At 32.3% G+C, this 18,090-nt stretch overlaps 1 long non-coding RNA gene across 1 annotated transcript; it reads left to right on the top strand.

The window, feature by feature from the left end:
• The first annotated feature begins 15,908 nt into the window (after positions 1-15,908).
• LOC127115850 (uncharacterized) lies at positions 15,909-17,338 on the top strand. Its single transcript, XR_007800901.1, has 2 exons — positions 15,909-16,247; positions 17,042-17,338. It is a non-coding gene; the product is annotated as an uncharacterized LOC127115850 (long non-coding RNA).
• Positions 17,339-18,090: the final 752 nt, after the last annotated feature.

Below are 18,090 nucleotides of genomic sequence, written 5' to 3'. Positions count from 1 at the left end.
TGTGGCAGAAAAAGTAAAAGAAAGAGTAATTTTTCAATGTTTGGATTATTGCTCAATTTGTAGAATTATTGATTATGAGTTTGCATCTTCTTGAAAAATGATGCGATTTAGGTGGATATCTGTGTTGTTATATTTTGCTGGTATTGTACAACTTAATAGGTGTAAACAAAATTTGAAATGATATCTTTTAAAAGTTAACAACAATAAGGTTTAAAGCTTTTCTAAATTTAATTAATTTTTATAACATTAAATTATATAGAAATGAATATTCAATAGATTTATAAAATTGATTAGTTTTTAAGTAAATTAAATAGTAATAAAATTATTAAGTGAAATTTATAAATATAACCTAAAACAATTAGTGTTAGTAAAATGAATAATATTAATTAAATTAAAATCATGAACATAAAATCTAAAATAATGAAACTCTAAACGACCGTTGTTGTGACGTTGAGTCCAACAATTTATAAAGTTTATATTACAATTAATTTTAGAATGATAGGTTTGAATTTATCATATCTTATTTATTTATTTTTAAAATGGTAAATTTCAATAATTAGGTTATTTGACAAAAAAAAAATCAATAGAATAATGCAAATGATAACAAATGATAACAAATATGTCTTATTTTCAAAGAAATAATGGTGATGATTTTCTAATTGACCTAGAATTTTTGTGACATTAGTCAATAGAAAAGTTCCTTTATTTTATGTTTTTTCATTTTTATGACAATAGCCATTTTCATTTTTATGACAATAGCCATTTTTGTATCTAAATTTTTTATATAAATTTAATTTTGATATAATGTCAAAGTAGTCATAACTAAAACAATATTATTATTTTTTTTGAGAAATAATTTTTCCTGTTTAGTCATCTTCGATGACATCTTATTTATATCAAAATAAATAATAATCACCACTTAAATAAAATATTTTCATTAAAAATAATATTTTTTTAATGCAAAATCATATATAATAAAGATAGAGGAGGGAATAATAGTCACAAACTATTGGTTTAGACAAAATAATAATGGTTTACAATAAGAATATAATTGTGAATATTTGAACTGAATCCATTATTATATTAGTAGCATATTACAAGTCTAATATAGTAACCGATGCCGGTAAACATGGATGCTGGCTTATGAGAAGCTTTGGATTCTTGTTTTCAAGATCTAATTCTGAGTTTTTAAAGAAATAAAAAAAACAAGAAGAATTGAAACCGTGTGAAAGTTAGTGCAAGCATTAAAGAGAACAATTATTGGTGGAAATGAGTCAATTAGTCAAATACACCATCCATCCATCCAGTACACTACCGTAGTAAGCCAGCTAGTAGTTTATTATGTGCAAGAATCTGCAAGCAATGCAATTGCTTCCATTCATCTACCAAAACACACAGCCTGGCTACTAAATCTTCTCACATCTTGCCAATGTGGTAAAGCATAGTGGAATGGACTAGTCTTCAATCAAGGAACAATACTGACAATGTAACCAACTGAGCTTAACCGTGTAATTAACTGATAATAGTTTGTTAGGACAATTGAGAGATGATTTCAAGTTATGCTATCATAGGTGCTAGACCATAGTTTTAAAAGTCTTCACTAACTCCTCTATAAATAGGTTCATACTTCATTCTTCTTATTTTTTACGGAGTTTTCTTATTCCTTTCATTAATGTTTTCGAATTCAATTGTGATTTTATCCGTTCATATATGATTTTTTTTACTTATTAGTTAATAACACACACTACTACGAAAAACACATATAATGACATATACGTAACACACATAATGACGGTTTCATATCCGTTGTTAGATAGCGTGTGATTGTATGTATGTTGGTTTCCACAACAGGCAAGTGACCGTGGTTATAAGTTAGACAGCGCGCTACTTATAACAACAAGTAAAGAAGACAATCGTTGTGAAATAATTTATAAGTCATTGGTTTGAATCCCAACAATGTCATTCTTGCGTTTTATCGTTTGCCAACAGTTATTTGTTCCAACCGTGATGGTATGTGTAATAGTTTATTATAAAATATGAGATTGCTTATTTTTCCCCGCCCATCATTACGCATATACAACCATTCAAATAGAATTTTGCGATAATAATCAGAAAAATTAAATTATTCTTGAAAAATAACTTAAACGGTTCAATATTTTTCAAATTGCATGCATATTGTAATTCATGATTTCCTCGTTAACCCATATAATTTGACTCAATCTCAAATTCTTCAAAGTAATGATGATGAATTGATGTCTTCTAAGTCTTTCACACAAAATTTGATTTCCTTTTTTTTTTCTGGTATATTTTGCAAACATTAAATTTTGTGTGAAAAACTCAGACTGACATTCATTTATCATCATTGTTTTGAAGAATTTGTGGAATTGAATCAAAATCTATGGACTAAAGAGGAAATCATGAATTATAAGATGCATGCAATTTGAGAAGCATTGAATCGTCTAAGTTATTTTTCAAGATAATTTAATATTTCTGATAATTATCTCAAATATTTATTTAAATGAATGCAAGTTCAATAAGTGGTTAGTGAAATAAGCAATCACATATTATATAACAAACTCACTAACAACATTTATCAACAAAAAATTCAATTAATTAAAATAGATTGGGAGAACTTGATAACTAACCGTTCTTGAAAAATTAAGACAAACTTGTAAAACGAAAGGAGGATGAAACTGGGGAGAAAACTGCAAACTTGTGTTAAATTTGAATGAATGTCATTCTAGGTCTATCACACAAGTTTGCATCTTTCACTTCAACTTCATCCTTTCTTGTATTTTTTCTTCCTAGCAACACAAATCAATTGTAATCCTACAAATACCATATAAAAAAATAGCATGTTAGCATAAACTAGCAGTACATTGTAATCCAATAAAAATTTATCAACTTACATAACAATAACATCAACATAACAAAAACATACACGAATAAAAGAGACTCTGGAAAAAGATTTGTCAACAACAACAACCAATAAACAAATCATGTGAAACATAACAAGGTCTTCAATCTTCATGACTAGTTGAATTCATGCAGTTCTCAAGGTCTTCATAGTTCTCAAGGTCTTCATCTGATTTAGAATCAGTTGCATCCAAATTTATTAGGTCCTTCACAATAGCCTTTACCTTCCTTATCTTTTCATGATTAACATTCTTGAAAAGAATCTTCTTATAGCCAGTTCCACCAGAAGGTTCAACAACACTAATGTGATCCCTAACAACTTCAACTTCCTTGACTTTGTTCAACCGTAACTCCAACATATTAATAACCCTCTTTGTAACCTCAATCTCTTGGACAAGTTTGCTCCCACTATTCATCTTGAGAGAAGGATGTGAAACTGAACAAGATAACAAACCTTTTTCAAAATAACATACAACAACAAACAACAACAAAAAACCCACAAAATCTTGAAAAAGAAAAAAATCATGTGAAAATCATGTGAAATATAATAATAACATACAGGAAAACGAGAGAATAAGAAAGAAGAAGAATACATTTATATACAGAGAACAAGGTTGAGGCTATATTGTAGAATAGGAAAGTTAATGACGGCGAAGAAGAGAGAAAATGCGTGTTAGGGTTTTGTAGTGAGATATATGACGATACTGTAAAGAAGCGAGAACTAATTTGCTTATATATGAGTAAACAATTTCAACACGGTCGTATTCAAAAATCATGATAAATGTAACACCTTTCATAACGGTTGACATTAACAACCGTGATGATAGATATTTTAATTTTAATTTTAATTTTATATATATATATATATATATATATATATATATATATATATATATATATATATATATATATATATATATATATATTAAGGACAACACTCATTGTAACGAAAAAGTAGAAAATTATTGGAGCTAGGATTCGAACCCTGTCATTCCATGAATGTATACTCACGGTTAATTAGTTTGACCGTAATGCAATATTTTTTCGTAAATATATAAAAACAAAGCACGTCAAAAAATGAGGTATTACCACGATTAACAGACAGACAATTGTAATTTAATGTTACGAAAGATCTATTTTGTAGTAGTGACATTGTTCTTGATTTCCTCTTCTTTGTTTATCATCAGTCATTCTTCATTACGCCTCGGTGTGTTGCTCTAATTATTCATCACATTGACACATATTCTATCTACTATGTTAATCCAAATGAGGTCCAAATTCAATCCCAATCAATCCAAAATTAATTGAACATAATTATTGCACTTGGAGTAAATCAATGCAAATAACATTAGGTGCAAAAAAAAGAATGTTTTGGTTCATTGATGGTTTAGTTGAAATACCTATTCTTATTGATCTTAATCGATTGCAATTGGAAAAATGCAATCACTTAATCCATTCTTGGTTGTTAAATTTTGCTTATGATCAAATTTCATCTACTATGTTATTTCATGAAAATACTATTGATGTTTGGATTGACTTAAAGTAATGGTTCTCCAAATATGATAGGATTTGCATATGTTCAATTCGTTCTCCCATTAATAACTTAAAGCAATCATCAAAGGAAAATATGAATTATTTCATTGAGTTGAAAGGTTTATGGAAAGAACTCAATGAGCATCGAACTTTACCTCTTTGTATCTCCATTCACCGGTGTAAATGCCTTGCCATGCAAAATTTTCGAAATTATAGCCATGAAGACCGAATTATCCCATTTTTTAAATATCTCAGTGACAAATTTTTTCAATTGTCAAAACTCAAGTGTTATTGGTGGATCTTTTATCACCAATTAAAAAAGTTTATGTTTTTGGTTGTACAAAAAGAAAGCAATAATCAATTTGTCATTATACCAGAAGAATCATGGATGTTGGCTTATCAGAAGCTTTGGATTCTTGTTTTCAAGATCTAATTCTGAGTTTTTAAAGAAATTAAAAAACAAGAAGAATTGAGTGAATTTCTCCCCCTTGGAACAACGACTAGTACAAACTAGATTTCATATTTTCTTTGAATCATGATCCTCCAAGTCTTCTTCAATAATTATTTGCATTAGTTCTAGATTATTGCATAACAATTCTTGATGAACATACAAGATTTGTGTTGATTTTCCTTCTTAAAAACAAGATTAAAGTATCTTCACAAGTGCGGAACTTTATCACAATGAAATAAACTCAACATAACACCACCCTTAAGACAGTCAGAACTGATAATGAATCTGAATTGATGTTGCCCACATTTTATACTTCAAAAGTGTTGGAAATAGAAAAAAATACAATGTATGTTTCCCACTAAAATGAGCATTTAAGTCTTAGGTTCATGTATATTTAGATTCATGCATTTAGGAAGTTGGACTATTATTTATTTCTCCTTGTAAACATAATATATAATTAATTATATAGTGTGTATAAATATCATAGTTGTTGAGTGTTTTACTCACTCAAGCACATTCAAAAAATTTGTTATTTCTATGTTTTACATGGCATCAGGGCTCCTAATCTAGGGGACTCTACTTCCACTAATCAATATTTAGAGATATGACTGAGCTTTTTTATGCTGTCAGAACCCTTAAATCTTGACTGGGTACACTTGCTGTCAATTTTTTTCAATTAAACACTGTTTGTTCTTTCTGGCATCCATTTGCATAATTTTGTACTTCTTCCAGTAGTTGTCTGTCTAGCCACTGTCTCTACCCTATTCGGAAACCGTTCATATAGTTTTCTGCCACCGTCAGTACACCTATGCACATTTTTCAACAATCGTTTGCACAACACTAGACGACGTCCCTACATTTTCTGGGTTGAATTTTTTTATCGAATCTTGTTTTCTTTGATATCTTATACATAAACATTTGGTGGTTGTTTTTGTTTCCTTTATGACCAATATTATGAAAAAGTCATCAAGTAATTACAGTGTGGTGTATTATGGCAAGCTTCCACTCATTTGGATTTCATGTCTCAGAAACACCTTCTTGCTTATTTTGGATATTAGATTCAGGAGCCATAGACCACATGACACCCTCTTCGAAACAATTCTCCACATATTCCCATTGTTCAGTAATAAAAGAATTTCTATTGTTGATGGTACTCTTGTAACTGTAGCTGGCATTGGTGATATCCAAATAAATCATTCTATAACCCTACAAAGGGTCATCCATGTTCCAAAACTATCCATTAACCTAGTTTCAATACAAAAACTTACAAACAGTTTATCTTATAATGTGACTTTTCATAATGATTGTTGTACATTTCAGGATAAGGAGTTAGGAAAGACGACTGGACGTGCTAGATAAAGGAATGACCTTTACTATCTTGAAGAATGAGGTAAGTGTACAAAAGTTCACTTGTCCCACTCATTTATGTCAGAGTCAGTACTCTCTAAAAAGGAAAAAAAATCTTTCTTTTTCATTATCGATTGGGTCATCATTCTATTGGAGTCATTAAAGTTTTGTTTCTATCGTTATTAAATAAGGTAGATATTGAAAGCCTTTATTGTGATGTGTGAAAGGTTGCTAAACATAAGCATTTACCTTTTCCATTAAATAACAAAAGAAGACTTCCCCCCTTCTATCTTATTCATTCATACGTTTGAGGTCCCTCTACCAATCCAAATGTATCAGGTGCTAGGTGGTTTGTTACGTCTATAGACGATTGCACCCGAGTTACTTAGGTGTTTTTACTCCAAAACAAGTCCGATATTAGTATTGTTTTCCCAAAGTTTTTCTACATGATTAAAAATCAATTTGGAGTAAATATCAAAAAGGCTCAAGTCTGATAATGGAAAAGAGTACTTCAATCATGTTCTTACTTCTTTCTATCAAAAAGAGGGAATTGTCCATGAGTCGTCTTGTGTTAAAACACCACAACAAAATGGAATTTCAAAAAGAAAAAATGGGCATCTATTATACCAAACCCGAGCACTGTTGTTTCATCAAAATGTTCCAAAATATTTATGGGGGGAGGCCGTTATCACTAGCACATATCTTATTAATCGATTACATTCTAGAGTATTAGGGTTCAAGAGTCCTATGGATGTTCTTTCTTCCTTCTATCCAAATTTTTCAACAAGTAGTAATCTTAAAACTAGAATTTTGGGTGTGTCTCATTTGTCCATGTGCATAGTTAAGAAAGAAAAAAACTCGACCCTAGAGCCCTAAGATGTGTTTTTGTCAGATGTTCCTCTACTCAAAAGGGATATAAGTGTTTCCATCCTTCATTTAAAAAGTTTTTTATGTCGCGGGATGTTACCTTTCATGAGGACGAACCGTACTTCACTCAAACTTATCTTCAGGGGGAGAATTTTAAGGAAGATAAGCTTGAAAGTCTCTATCTTTCTGGTCTTGAGTCAAATACACTCAAACTGTCTAGTATTAACTCAAATGCATCTGGTCATTCCGGCCATGACTCAAATACACTCAATCTCTCTCATTCTAGTCATGATTCAAACACACCCAATCTCTCTGGTATCGAGTCAAATCCACCTAATTCTTCTAGTTTTGAGTCAAATATGCCCAATCTTTCTGGTGTTGAGTTAAACACACATGTACTAGACCCATCTGAGGCCGAAGAAGTAAGAGTTGAGTCAAATAAATCAAATACACCAGTAGATGAACTTGGACCTAAAGTGGATGTAAGATATGGAAAGAATATGGTTTACATGAGAAAGTCAAAGGCCATTCCTGAATCAACACAAGTTCAAGAGTCTGATTTGACTCCTTCAAATGAGGTAATTAATTCTTCTGAATTACAAGATAAAATGATGACCCAAACTATAGATGATGACTTAGAACTTCCAACTTCTATTAGAAAAGGTACCAGAAAATGCACCAAACATCCTTTATATCCCATTTCAAACTATCTTTTTTTTATAAAAAATTATCACCTACCCATATAGCCTTCTTTACAAACCTAAATGCTACTTCCATACCTACTAATGTTTCTGAGGCATTGTCTGATGAAAAATGGAAGCAAGCCATGAATATCGAGATGGACGCATTGAAGAAGAATGGAACTTGGGAGTTAGTGACTTTACCATAAGGAAAGAGGCTACTTGGATGCAAATGGGTGTACACAAAAAATATAAGGTTGATGGATCAATCGAATGATAAATCCAGGTTGATTGCCAAAGGGTTTACACAAATCTATGGAATTGACTATTCAGAGACATTTGCTCAGGTTACGAAGATGAATATAGTGAGAGTAATTTTGTCATTTGCTGCCAATTATGGTTGGGAATTACAATAATTTTATGTGAAAAATGCTTTCTTACATGGGGAACTTAAAGAGGAGAATTATATGTAGGTACCACCGAGGTATGGAAAAACTGTGTCTGACAATACAGTTTGCATGTTGAAAAAGGTGTTATATAGACTAAAACAATCACCTCGAGCATGGTTTGAAAGATTCACTAAGGTTATGACATCTTCAAGGTACAAGAAAAGTCAAGGGGATCATACGTCTTTCATCAAACACTCGCCACAAAGGGGAGTAACAGTTATGTTAGTATATGTAGATGACATTATAATGACAGGAGATGATTGGAAAGAGCAACAAATCTTAAGTCATTGTTTGGCTAAGGAGTTTGAAATAAAAACTCTTGAAAAGCTGAAGTACTTCTTGGGAATTGAGGTGGCACATTCCTGAAAAGGAATTTTTATATCTCAACAAAAATACATTATAAATTTACTCAAAGAGACGGGAAAAACAACTTGTAAACCTGCGAGCGTTCATATGGATACACATATTAAATTGGGTAATACATAAGAAGATGTTGCAGTAGATAAAGAAATGTATCAAGGTCTAGTTAGGAGATTAATTTTCTTGTCCCACACTAGATCCGATATTGTATATACTGTAAGTATGGTTAGTTAGTTCATACATTGTCCTAAAGAAATCCATTTGCAAGAAGTTCATATAATCCTCCAGTATCTCAAGGGAACTCCAGGAAGAGGAATTTTGTTCAAAAGAAATGGAAATACAACCCTTGAGGCATATACAAATGCAGATTATGCATGTTCAATTGTTGATAGAAGATCCACTACAGGGTACCACACCTTTCTTGGAGGAAATCTTGTGACTTGGACGAGTAAGAAGCAAAATGTAGTAGCACGTTCTAGTGCTGAAATTGAATTTCAAGCCATGGCACAAGGCATTTGTGAATTACTTTGGCTCAAAATTATTTTAGAAAAGATTTGAAAATCAAATGGGAAGGACCCATGAAAGTCTATTGTGATGATAAATCAACTATCAGTATAACACATTATCCAATTCAACATGATCGAATTAAGCATATTGAGGTTGATAGACACTTCATCAAGGATAAGCTTGGTAATGGGCTGATTTGCACCCCATTTGTTTCCTCACAAGGGAAACTTGTGGATATTCTCCAAAAAGGATTGGGTAGCTCACATTTTGAACGAATTATATCCAAGTTGAGAATGAAGGATACTTATTCACCAGCTTGTGGGGGAGTGTTGGAAATAGAAAACATACATTGTATGTTTTCCACTAAAATGAGCATTTAAGTCTTAGGTTCATGCTTTTAGGAAGTTGGACTATTATTTCTTTCTCCTTGTAAACATAATATGTAATTAATTATATAGCGTGTATAAATACCACAGTTGCTGAGTGTTTTACTCATTCAACCATATTCAAAAAATTTCTTATTTCTATTTTTCACAAAAAGGTATCACACACCAAATATCTTGTGCTGAAATACCTCAGCCAAATGAGAGGGTATAAAGAAAACTTCAACATTTTCTTTTGGAAGAGCATTACTTTACCAAGATAAACTATATAAAACCTATTAGTCCTATGCTATCATGTATCTTACCTTTATGATTAATAGGGTACAAATAGAAGTATTGCAAAATCAATCCCTTTACCTAAATATCTTTGATAAATTTTATGACATCAATTCTTTTGCAGTGTTTGGCTCATTATTATAGGCCTCTATCTTACACACACGAGGAAACAAACTAGATTCCAAAGGCATCAAATAAGTTTTCATGGGATATGCTATTGAAATGAAGGGATATGTTTGACTTGATATTGGTACAAAAGAAACTTTTAGCTCAAGAAATGTTTCATTCCATGAATAGATACGACCATATAATGTCCAAAAACCTTGGGTTACTCACTCTTGGACATATTATCTTTCAACCCAATTTCATGACTCCACCAGCAAACTTACTCATAGAGTAATGCTTATGATTAGGTAACACCTCCATATGACATTGAACCAAATCAAACTCATGATCAATCTACAAATTGCCTTGACATGAAACCAATTAATCCAAACTCATGCTTCAAGTAATGCTAATTCCATCATTTATGATCAATTGACACATATTCTAGTTCAATTTTCACCTGACAGAAGCACAAACATTCCACATTAGTCTTCTAACCATAACATATATAACCATGCATCTAACTATAATACTTCACAATTACCATTACACGAATCTTCAAGAATTAAGTATAAGTCATCTTATTTACGAGTTATATCTGCACTGCAACTCAAGATATATTCAAGTAATCTGAAGGTATACTATATCATATTTCCCACTTTATGTCTTATTCTAGTTTTTTTGATCTTCAATGTCATTATTATCTATCCTTAACATCCCATATTGAGCCAAATACATATGCTGAAGCTAGTAATTTTGAGTGTTGAAACCAAGAGATGCAAGTTGAGCTTAATGCTATTGATAAGACATGTACTTGGACATTGTTGATTTACCCCTAAATGTTAACCCAATTGGATGTGGGTGGGTCTATAAGATTAAATATCTAGGAAATGGAACTATATAGAGATTTAAGGCTAGATTGATAGCCAATGGCTACAATCAAATTGAGGGACTTGATTATTTTGAGATGTATTCACTGTCATACCCCAAAATTTGCCCTATTCATTTTCATTTCATATGACTTATGCCTCATGATTCATATGTATACATTTACCCTAATAATTCACTCTTAGGATCATTCATCTAAACTTGCATTCACATGTAACATCATTAACTCAAACGATTCCTATTGTTTATGGTACAAGATATTAAATTATGCTAAGGACGTCATTAAACTTCATGGATTAGGGTTTTCTTGTTACGTGCACTTATGAAACGAGCTTGTGGGACCATTGTGCTATAGTTGACTTTTTGGGTCAAAATCAACTTTGAATGTTGACTTTTCTTGGCCTAAGTGTTGGAATCTCTAATTATAGTCAAGACATATTGGTGGTATTGGTACACAACATGGACAAGAAGATTTGGAAGCCACTCACACAAGGTTAACTTTTTGGTCAACAAAGTCAACCATGGAAGGTTGACTTTTTGTTGACCAAGTCCTATTAAGGTCTTTATATGTTAACCATGGATGGGAGATTGATCTTTTGATTAAAGCATTTCAAATTGGATTTAAGGGTTCAAAATTCAAATTTTCAAATTATGAAAAATTGAGGGAAAAGTTTATTTCTTGGAAAATAAGTTACAAGCAATTTACAAGGTCAAAGTTCATCATAAAACACCAAAAATACATTGCTAAAAATTAAGAAATGAAAACTACAAGAAAATCCTAAATTTGACCTACAATTAACTTTTGGTTAACTTTTGAGTTTTGGTCAAGCAGTTGACTAAAGTCACACCTAATCCTAGACCTATCCATCTGCAACTTGACCCCTAATTTCACCAACATCCATGACCATAGCTTTATGCAAAATCTTCATGTCCAAGCTTCATAAGCAAAACCTTGCCCATGTCCAACTTGCCTTCACATGCCATGACCAAAACTTCATTCTATGCACAACAACCCTGCAACATTTAAACCATATTAGCATCATGACACATTCAAACATACAATGCCATGCATAAACACTTGGGCCACATGCTTACCAAGACACAAACCAACATGTTACAATAGACCACAATGCTCATGAAAAGCTCACATATGCCAAGTCTCAAGGAATTCAATGCATACACTGTCATGACATCTAGCAACTAAGCTATAAAACAAGATCCAAACACATATCATGAACATAATGCATTGCTATCTCAACACCAACTTTCAAGCCCAATCCTATACAACTTCCACAAGTCAATAGCACAAACAACCATCACATAATTCCAAAACCTACATTATGGCAAGAAGGATCAATGAAACATGACCATACAACAAGAGCAATGTGAAACCCAACTGTCATGATAGTTTAACATCCCACACATACATGCCACCATACACACACATTACCATTTTAGTACACATACACATTCATAACATAGTAACATACACCATTATTTCAAATCAAACCATGTCATTCAAGCATGTAGTCCAATATACATACAATTCACATATAAGAAAACCATGGTCTAACAGTTCACACAACCAAAATTTATCATACATCCATCACCATAAAAATTCATAGTAACTTTATAGTAAACTTAACCTACTAGATACCAAGTCATCATGCCAAAATCACTGCCCTAAGCTCCAACTACAAACTTACCAAGTCAATTACAAGCCAACAAAACCCAACCCTAACTGACCAAATCAGTTGCAGGCCCCAACTGTCAAATAAGTTGGTTAACTATCTAACCTAACAACTAACAAACTATTAACCTGACTGTTATGGCCAATAACTAACTAGCATAACCAACTAAACAAACTACTAAATGTCTACACTAACTACTAATCAATTGCTAACTCTCACCAACAAACCCACTTCCATGTGTGATAAGGTAATTAGCTAACTACCCATTATGTCCAAAGATCTCTCTAAAACAAACTAACTATTTTCAAGTCATAGCTAACTTCTAAGCCTCAAACAAACACACTTTTAATCACATTATTACACTGATTCCATATTGAAAACAAACACAAATCCCTTAATTTTTTCTTCACTCAACTAACACAATCTAACTAATCCATCAATGAATTCCCACCATTGATAAACCCTAGTCTAGGATCACCATCAAAGGAAGGGAATTGATCCATTCCTAATAATTTTATAACTATATTTCCCTCCAAATTCTCTTCATTCCATCTATATAAACCTCATTTTTCATTTCTTAAGGATCACTCATCGATGATCCTAAAGAAACTCTTCTAGTTTCAGTACTCAACCTCCCAAACTCACCAAAGCTCTTCTTCCCCCCATTGATGGGAGCTTCACATTGAAACTCAGCATTAAACTGAGCTTAACCTCATATTCATCACCATCAATGCTACCAGTTCAATCCCATAGCTGAAGTTCTTATTTATGGTTCCTATTCTAATCCATTCTACAATAATAACAACCTGCGAACTAATCCCTAATTCAAGAGTTTAAAAAAGAAGAAGTAGAAGAGGAGAAGAAGAAGAATTTGCAAAATCTAGGGTTCAATATTCTTACCTGAAATTGTATATCTTTGGGTTTCTGAACCATCTTCTTCAACTCCTACCTTGACTAGAGAAAGCCTCAGCTCTATGAGTAAGTATGAATCTTCAACCTTCATAATCTCTTTCATACTTGTTACCACTTTGTAGAGCTTGTGACATTGAGCCAAAGCCCTAATGGTATGGCTTGAATCCATGGCTATGGGTGATATAAGTTTTCTTGTAAGCTTTTTAGGGTTTCTCTGTTAGGCTTAGAACTAGGGATTTATGTGATGTTTATGAGAGACGGTGGTCAGAGATGAGAAAAGGGTGAAAAGTTGAGGTCAATGGTGGTGGTTAAAGGCACTTTTAGGCTCCGCCGTCGCCAGAGGTGATTTCCGACGCGACAAAGCAAATTCCGATGAAGAGGACATGAGAGAGGGAGAAAGAGGAGTTATCTGGATGGATGAAACGAACGAGGGAGCCTCACCTCCCTTTTCCCCATTCTGAATTCCATCGGGCTTCAATAACCAGGCCTAAATCCTTTTACTCCATGCACCCTAATTTTTGCTAGTAAATCCCCAGCTTGCTGAATCCAATCAGCAACATTGAATTTGTGCTTAACCACACGGGCCCTGCAACATATACACTACTCACACACCCTTTTCCACTTTTACACCCCCTGGCAGAGTATAACTAATCTCTTAATTATTCTTAACATTTTTTTAAATATTTTTTAACACATTAAAAAAATGCATTTTAATAGTAAAGTTAATTGGGTTTATTATTTCTAACTAGAATTAATTTTTCTAGGTTATAATTAAAATCCATAATTAATAAATAGGTTAGAATTAATGCAAAGTAGGATTACATTTTTATCAATAAATTTTGTTCTTCCTTTCTTTGACTTTTTCATCATAGTGTTATGATCTTGATATATGTGGCTTAACTTAATTCTTGGCATGATCCCATTTGTTGATTTGATTATTTGTTCAAACATGCTTTGATCAATTAATTAGATTAATAGTTGTAGGACTTTTAGTATGACTTTCAAAACAAATGGCATGATCCCTTAGGGTTTTTATTCAATTAGGTGATCACAAGTCCCTTGGTCACTTAATTTAAATTAGATCTTAAGACTTGCACTACATGCTCCTTTAGGTCAAATCCTAATTCCACGCACATTCAAAATCCAAGAAATAAGTAACCATCAAGACATGACAACATCAAGTCTCATTCCCATTCTTTGATACCTCTTCCCTTTCTTATAATCATACCCTTAACTTATCCTATGAAAACTACAACTTTTCTTTTCTCAAAATAAACTTAAAACACTTAATAATTATGATGCGAATTGTGCGCCACGAGCCTTAAGAGGCGGAGAAGGAATAAGAGGGAGTATTCCTATCCTTATTCTGAATATCTTTGGATACGGGACGTCTGACCTAGTTGTTCAAAGTATTCACCTCCATTCATAGACTTTAGTGCAATTCAAATCAAGATAATTTTCAACACTCATTATTCGATTAAAATCCATAGCAATCAACATCAAAAACACCATTCTCTTTAGACCCAACGCAACACATCTTGGTTTTAACACCTATACTCTTGCATGTTTGCCTTGTTAATCCCCTGGTTTAGGCAAACCCTCTTGCATGTTTTCATTGTCAATCCCCTGGTTTAGAAAAACCCCTATGTTTGTCGTGATCCTCGAGTTTAGGCAAACCCCTACAACACTCTTGGTTTAGACACCTCACTCTTGGTTCAAACACCTATTCTTGGTTTAGACACCTCACTCTTGGTTCAAACACCTATGCTTGGTTTAGACACCTCATTCTTGGTTCAGACACCACCTCCTTGGGCCAGACACCACCTCCTTGGGCCAGACACCACCTTCACAAACCTTTACAATTATTTGTCCAAACAACAATTTCTTTTCATAAAAGAACTGTTATAATCCATTCTATACTTATTTGTTAATTTAATTATTATTTATTGAAATAATAGCGACGATCGTGACCTACATTAATGTAATTCTATTAAAGCGCTGGACTAATTCATTTCCCCCAACAATTTTCATTTGACACATTAATGCAATTCTTATTTTTAATGTATTTATTCATTTAAATGTTAGCGGCGATAATGCCAATGCTAAGACGCAAGCATCTAATTTATTATTTATTCATTTTTTCTAACTAGCGGCGGTCATAGTCGACGCTAATATAAATCTATTGGTGCGAAAAAATTCATCCCCTCATTTTCGTTTGCCTCCTTTTTAATTTTTTCCGGTATCTTTATTTTGCCTCCTTTTTCTTATTTTAAATTAATAAAATTAAATAAAAATTAAACTAGATAAAACCCAAATCATTTTCTTAGAATCAAATAAAATTAAAATTAAAAATTAAAAAATAAAACTATAAATCAATTTATGCTTACTTGTGCTAATGATTTTGATTTTGCCTTTTGCAGTTTCTCTTTTTAGAGTAAAAAATGAAAAGCAAATTATGCTTGCTGCCTAATAGAGTTTGGCAGTGATTCCAAAACCACTTATATGATAAAGAGTTTGAGTTGTATAATCTAATTTCTTTGTTTAATGCATCTTTTCAAAACCGGAGATTCTTTAATCCACATGTTTATCCACATTTTCATTTCAGGTATACCAAAATGAATACATGTTTGACACCATTTCCTGAAGTAACCGACGTAAAAGATGTTAGTGGTGGAGGATTAACTAATAGGCCTGAGAGACTAACAACAACTCCACCAAGGATTAACAGTAGAAGTTTGAAAGAAATCACAGCTGAGATGTTCTCTCAATCTCCGCCGCACTACCTTCTCCGTGACCTTCTCTCACTTGCACAAAGAATATAAGTTCATGTGTAAAGAACCATAAATCGATCAAAAGATTAGTTTCATTCACAACACATAAAGGTAATTTAAACACATCACATTGACAATTGCAGAAAGAAATTACACATGCTTATAATCATATCTATGGTCTTTCAGTAACTGGTTTGCGTTTCTTCACTATGTTTTCTTCACCAAGGATCATTCTTAATGTTGTTGACTATGTTTTTAAGTTTGTATGTTGCACTTCATTCAGTTGATTTTGCCTGATTTAGATCGGTCATGGAGGTAAGATTTGAGAATATTTGGATACTTCAATTGATGACAGAATGTTAGGTTTATTACTGTTATACTAAACATGTGGTGTAGCTTGATGAAACAAGTTTTAAATCAGTTGCATCAGTGCATGATTTACTCATAAACTTGTTTTTGAGTTCCAACTTTATTAAGCAAGTAACTTTTTGATAGGTGACTAAACAACTCTTGGATACATATCAAAATTGATGTCTTGCTATAGTTTTCTAATTCATGTTTATCCTTTATTATTATATTTGCTCTAAAATATTGTTTTCATGTAAATTCGCTATCAAATGCTTGTTCGATGATTTTGCACATTATTCTAAGCATTTAATAAGCTATCTATGTTGTTGGATCATGTTTATTGCTTACGTGTGTTGATCATGTTGTAATTCAATTTTGGGCTTGTGAAAAGTGATACAATATGTTTTTGATTTAAGTGCTAAACATAGTACAATAGTATTGTCGAAGATAAGAGGAAAAGAAACATAGCATTTTTAGATTTTTAGTCTATTGATTTTGGTTTAATTATTTGTTATATTATGTACTTCAATTTGGTTATATATTGTGCCTTCTTCTAGACAGAAGAATATTCAAAGAGGTGGTTTCAATTTATAGAGAGGATGGTTTTTACTATATTCAATATAAGAAGATTATTATGGAAGAGATATTTGAGAGGAGTCATAGTCGTGCATCTCTTTTGAAAGTGGATATACAAGTTTTTTTTATTAAATTTATTTTATATATTTGAGGATGTTAAACTCTTAACCATTGAGTATGTAATTTATGGAGACATATGGATTAGTTGAATTGTAGTTGGAATTATGTTGTTCTAACCATAAATGGATAGACTAGTATGTTAGAACAATATTTGTCTATATATGGATATGTGAAAACAGATTTTAAAAGCAAGTTTTTAAATGGATTTTGAAGCATTCGAAGAATTAATAAAAAAAACTTACATCTAGTGTCGGCCTACACCAATGCTATATAAACACATGTAACAAGTTAGAGTTGATGCAGACTGATGCTTTTAAACACATGTAACAATCTAGCGTCATTGGAGACCAACACTACATGATTATATAGTAAATAGTGTCACCTATGGCCTACGCTACATAAATACACAAAACACAATTTTGTCGATTAAGGCTGATGCTAATACTGAGCATGTTTGTAATCTAGTGTCGAATTTTGTGTATTGGTGTCCCTTTAGAGTTTCATTGAGCCGACGTTAAAATTAGCGTTGGGTGAAAGCTATCGTTTACTCCTAGCTTTGAGGTGTTCACCCCGTCCCCGACACTAATAACCTTTAACGTCGTTTTTTCCCTTTTTAGCGAGGGGTTTTGGCCGATGCAAAACACATTTTTTCTTATAGTGAGAGAAGGTGATGAAAAGTGATAGGTGAACAATAACGAGTGTGGTCCATGTTAGTTTTACCAGCCTCATAGTGGACGTCAATTGTACTTGCTAAAAGTATAATGAGTGACAACCCCTATTTGTGCAGGGTTGTTGTTGGTGTTAGATCAAACTCATTCGAGATGGTGAGAAACCTTGTATCTATGTGGTTTTTGGGAAATTCACTGCCCCTTATCCTCTTTATTGTTGAGGTAATTACAAGGGTTTCTTG

This window comes from Lathyrus oleraceus, chromosome 1, assembly GCF_024323335.1.
Source record: "Lathyrus oleraceus cultivar Zhongwan6 chromosome 1, CAAS_Psat_ZW6_1.0, whole genome shotgun sequence".
Lineage (NCBI taxonomy): Eukaryota > Viridiplantae > Streptophyta > Magnoliopsida > Fabales > Fabaceae > Lathyrus > Lathyrus oleraceus.
The sequence above is the reverse complement of the archived record's forward strand: the minus strand, read 5'-3'. Positions and strand labels throughout refer to the sequence as shown.